The sequence below is a fragment of the Fundulus heteroclitus genome, unplaced genomic scaffold (genome assembly GCF_011125445.2).
Source record: "Fundulus heteroclitus isolate FHET01 unplaced genomic scaffold, MU-UCD_Fhet_4.1 scaffold_62, whole genome shotgun sequence".
Classification (NCBI taxonomy): domain Eukaryota; kingdom Metazoa; phylum Chordata; class Actinopteri; order Cyprinodontiformes; family Fundulidae; genus Fundulus; species Fundulus heteroclitus.
The window spans coordinates 1276073-1281726 of record NW_023397055.1 but is presented as its reverse complement, the minus strand read 5'-3'; the positions used below and the strand labels follow the sequence as shown (position 1 = coordinate 1281726).

General features: G+C 40.0%; 1 long non-coding RNA gene across 1 annotated transcript; it reads right to left on the bottom strand.

Annotated features, from left to right (window-relative positions):
* Positions 1-1436: 1436 nt before the first annotated feature.
* Positions 1437-2405, bottom strand: LOC118561356. Its single transcript, XR_004929986.1, has 3 exons — positions 2275-2405; positions 1800-1835; positions 1437-1704 (listed from the first exon to the last, which is right to left on the bottom strand). It is a non-coding gene; the product is annotated as an uncharacterized LOC118561356 (long non-coding RNA).
* Positions 2406-5654: the final 3249 nt, after the last annotated feature.

The window sequence follows — 5654 nt, the reverse complement described above, 5'->3', positions numbered from 1 at the left end:
GCCCCCTTCAACCCAACCCATGTGAATGACAGTGACAGGCAACCAGTGAAAATCACAACCATATGGGCTACAATCTCTGGTAAAGTTACATCTTGAATATAATGTGTAAGCAGGATTATAGAGAAAATGGGAAATGTAAACCTCATAGCATAATGCATAACACTAGGTCAAGTTACAGTTTTACTAGAGATAATTTTTGTATCCCATGGCTACATGCACAATGTTTCTCCCCAGATATTCCACTTGTCCTGTTTGAGGGTACCACTTTCTGCAACGCACAGAAGACCCACTGACAGGCTGCTAACAGTATCAAGAAGGGGGGAAAACATTTTTTCCCAACATCAGCCATCACTGAAACCCTCCTGTTCCTCCACCACAAATGCTTCTGGGAGCCAATTGAAAACCTAGGAATCGGGACAAAGTCTGCTGCCACCAATGGACAGTACTGTCAATTAGTTGAAAAAAAAAATAATTCACAGTCCAAGGAACAAATCGCATATTAGAAACGCATATCTACACTCTTATATAGAGTAACCTTACCAAACAGACACACACAGGTAACTTGATGTCCATTTTGTAAACCTAATCCTCTTAACATGTACATACTATGTGCAATAATTGCAATACATTGCACTGTATTTTCCTATGTTTTATTAAATACTCGGTGTGCCATATAGGGTTTGTCATTCTTTTCTATAAACAAAAAATATATAAATTATTACCAAGGAATAGTGGATAGTGATATTTTACTAAATTTTATTTCTAAGACATCTTCATATTTCCAAGACATCTTGAGACATCTCAAGACATCTTAAGACCCATGTCTACAGACACGTCTTATAGACACGTCTTGACTTACCAAGACATCTCAACAAATGTGTCTTGAGACACATCTTAAGGCATCTTGAGATGCAGTGATGGCTGGGTATGTATTTGTCTGTGCATATCAACACTAGGTGAGCTGAAGGACTGGTTTAAAATCTCCTCCTGCGAGAGACGTCTAAATGGAAGATTTCTTTATAATAAAGATGCAACATTAATGTCACTCAGGATTCTTTTGCATGGATGTTAAGATATTCTGCACATTTAGGGGAACTGCTGACCTGAGACAGAGATCCTGCTGGATGGAGACTCTCCATGACCGCTGATGCTACACCTGTAGAGGCCTTCATCAGAGCTGGTCACATGGTGGAGGGTCATATGACCTGCAGGCTCAGTCCTGATGAGGGAGCCATCTTTATAGAAAGCAGCTGGGAGGTTGGAGGGAGCGGTCTTTGTGTGACAGCTCAGAGTGACGTCATCTCCCTCCATCACAGGGAGGACAGGACTCTGCAGGATCACTGATCCACCTCAACACAGAGACAAACTACAGCATTTCATCCATTTCCACACAGCTTCATCAACACTAACTCCACAGTCTGATCTTACCAGTGACAGTGAGCTGGATGCTGCTGCTGCTGGCTGCTCCCTCTCTCCACTCACACCAGTACTCTCCACTGCTGCTTGAGCTTAACGAGCTGATGTTACACAAAGAACCAAAATATAATCCCCAGTCATCTCCACACTGAGTCCTGGTTCCTCTGGTTGTGTTCCTCCTCACAGTCCATCCAGCAGAGCTGTTGTCCTCCTCACAGCTCAGAGACACAGAGTCTCCTTCAAAAAACTGAGATCTCCTGGGACTCACAGTCAGACCAGCTGAGAGGACTTAATAAGGAGGAAAAGAGGAAGAATGAATCTGTTCCTAATGTAGAAAAACTTTAGACTTCTAAAATATTTTATATTAATGCCAAACTACAAACCTGGAGCTGGTGTCAAGCACAGGAGGGAGGTCAGAACTGAAGGAAATGCACCCAAAGTTTTTGTCATTTTAGAAAATAATTCTCTATAGAGATGTGATTAATTAATTTAGTATTTAACAAAATTACTGCAATAAGTATTTAATATTTAAGATTTGTCTTTGGATATTTAAGCTTCCATCTTTTATTTTGAAATATTATAAAGCATTCCCACCATGTATTACATGACTTATGGGTTCCATCCTTGTTATTGCTCAATAGATTTTTGCTTTTAACTTGATAACTTTGGATGAGGGCTTCACTATCCTGAGTGTATCATGACATCATCATACTGTTTAGTTTATATGTAAAAAATAAAAAAATCAATTGATTTTAATATCTGACTTTAAATATACTGAACATTCAGAATATGGTTTCTACTCATAGCTGATTTAGTTATAAAAAACAAAACAAAAACAGGGAATAGTTCTCTACTTACAGAGCAGACGTTGAGGAGAAGTTTCCATTACTGCTGCTATCACTGACTAGCTTATATGTGGTGTGTTTGAAGGAGAAGTAGGGCTTGCCCTCTTCCTTTATTTATTTATATATTTTACACTTTTAGCATTTCTTTTCTCCATAAATGTTCCCAATAACAGAATACATTCTATTTTTCCAAATAGATAGAGAATTGAGTTAGTGTTTCCGAACTAAAGCCTTTTTTAAGTTATACTAAAAGATTAAGGTTATAATAAGATGTATACATTAAATGTAGTGGGGATTAAAATGTGAATTCTTATATGCCTTCAGAGAATTATTCTAAAATGCAATTTTAAAGGAGAACGGGAGATAATATCACATGACACCAGGCTAGAAAAGCAAGACAGAAAAGTTTAGTACGAGCGTCTGCATCCTTCCATCCGTGGTCTAACTCTCTCATACTGGAACTGTAATTTCCATTACGATGCAACTTGTAGTTGACAATAAAGATTGATTGATTGATTGATCTTTGTAGGGTCGAACTGGTGCATATCACCAGCAGTCACTGGGTCAAAGGAGGGGTTAAACCCAGGTCTCATGTTTTTGGATTGTGGGAGAGAGCCAGAGTACCCAGAGAGGATGTACAGGGAAAATATGCAAACTCCATGCTGAAAGACCTCAGGCTGAGATTTGATCCCAGGTCATTTGTGTTGCAGCCAACAACCATTCATCATTGTGGATGACCCATTAAAATCCAGTCATGATATCTAGACTAGTCCTTTCTGCTCTCTGTCCTCTTTACCCTCCCCCTCCTCCCAGGTTTACTCTGTCTCCATTTTGTCGTCATATTTCAGTCCCTCTCATGATCAGCTGTGTTCAGTTTTGAGATCTTTTCATTTTCTGTTCTTTGCGTGTTTAATTTCTGCTGCATTATTCATTCCAGTAGATTATTAGGCACCTGCCATAGCAAATGCAAGGGGAGCAAAGCAAAGCACCACCGCCCCCTGCATTTGCATGGAGGCACCTATTACTATGCATCTCAAAATGTTTTCGGAAATGAATGTGGCCCAAACCGTAGCGTGCACCCCAACAATATAGGTATCAAAACGTCCGGCTTGGTCGGGCATGGTGTGCTATTACTTTTATTGGGGTTTCCAGTTACCATGGCAACACAATTAGCAAAAAAAAAAAAAAACTTCCATAGGAATGAATGGCGTCAGGTACAGAGAAAGCCTCAAAGTTACTCATCAAAGCTCATGTCCAAAAATCAGCGGAATCATCATTTATAATGAAAGTCAATGATGGAATTCTTCAACTGCCAGAGTGGCCCACTCCGCCGTTTTCAAAGATTTCACAACTACGAACAACTTCCGCCTACTCGCTCAATTTTCACTCTACGTACACTAATTATACATCAAAACGTAGGTATTTTTGTCTGGATTCGGGAAATGTAACCCTCATTGGAGTAGGATTTATAGATTTTTCACAAATCCCCTCAGACCACAACAAACTCAAAACCCTCCTCATTCATGTCCTATGGAGCCGTTGTGAAAAATGACATCTGAAAATTCAAAAACAACACATGTTTTCGCATCGCCGCTAGTCCTAAACCGTTTTATGTACAGGCATGATACTTTCACACATGAATGTTCTGACCCTTCTGGCACTCACAAAAAAGGAATTTTGTGGATAACTGTTACGGTTTTGCCGCAGGAACAATTTGTTCGGGAGTAGCGAATGTGCAAAATCCTGAAAACGCTGTGGACCTGCATACTTCCACATCATCCACTTTTTCACATTGTCGCTGTGCCTACACCGATTTTTGTACAAACATAAAAATAAGCACCATAGTCCTCAAAAGCCTGCTGATACTCACGGTGAAATAATTATTTTGATATCTCTTATACTTTTTCAGTATGTTCGGGAGCCTTTTTAAAGGATTGTTACATTTTCATTAAAACTCCCCTTTATATCATAATTGTTTGCGCCTTTATTATAATATTTCCAGCAAAAACCAATAGTTTTTCTTGTTCCCCCATCGGTTACGAAATAAACGCAGAAAAAATTACGTCTCTACCATTTACGGTTCACGAAATATCGAGTGTTGTTCGAGGCAAAGTCTTCCTTTCTATTTCCAGTACAGGATTTGTACCATCACCCGGTGATACTGAACACAACCATGTTTGCAGCTAATGGTTAGCATGTTGCTAACCGGAAGTAGCTCTAGGAAGCTCATACAAACATCTGCTTAACAGAGTCTGTACTTCCTTTAGAGAGAAAGCTCCACAACAATTCTGGGCCATGTCAGATAAAGCATGTCTATTTTATGAGGTGTCAAACATTCATTTTTGACCCCTTTTTGCCTCTGCTACATGCTGCAGAAATGCTTCAAAGACACTAAAATCACACATTCCACTCAGTACCGCACATGATAAAGGTAATGATGAGTAACACAGGGCTGCAGCTTTCAGTGAGTCTCCATGACAATGTTGCTACCAAGAGGCTCCTAGGAGGTCACGGACATGCTCCATTGGCTTAACATGGCACCTTTCGATGGTCGCTGCGGGGGCCGTGAAGACCGTAGGAACCTGAAATTCGCAGTATTACTTCCTGTCACTATTTTTAACAGTACGGTATGCACCACGAGGCAGGCGCCTTGCTAAATTTCTTCAGAAATTTTCTAATCTCTGATCTCTCATCTTTAAGGAAGCTTCTCACTGGGTTTATAGTCTCTTCCTGTTATGTAATCAACCTGTAATGTTTCCAATGAATAAGCAGATTTGTGTTGTATAACCTACGGCATAACGACTACTCAATGCTTATTCATCATAGCACATATATGTCTGCCGTCTAATGGTGGGAGTAATAATTACTGATTTCACTACATTCCACTTTCTGTAAGGCAAAGCTACACAGAAAACAGACTGTTTATTTATTCTTTAAATCTGGTTGTGAATGCAGCAGTAATGAAAGCTAAATATTAAGTACCCTTCCGTTCATAACCAAATAAGAAAATAAATAAAATGTTAGTGGATGGATTCTGTGTCCTTACTCCAAGGAAGAGCTGCCAGTTGGCTCAGATTCACTACTGGTACATCAATATATGCCACTGGCAGAAGGTTTGCTGTGGATTAATAACTGATCCCTCACTTACTCATTAAATAAAAGTAAACAGTGATTCAATCAAGTCCCAGCATTCTATTAAAAACCAGAGCAGAGATAAAGTAATCACACCCGTGCCTAGGCTGCAGCCTGCTCCCTTTTCTGCTCCCAGCGCTGGTCTCCACCTAATCTGAGGCCAGCCCCTCCTCCTCACACCGCCCTCTACTGGCTGAATAAGCAGATGTAACACCAACTCCTCAAATTCAAACATTTACAGTCCCACCGAGGAAAATATGT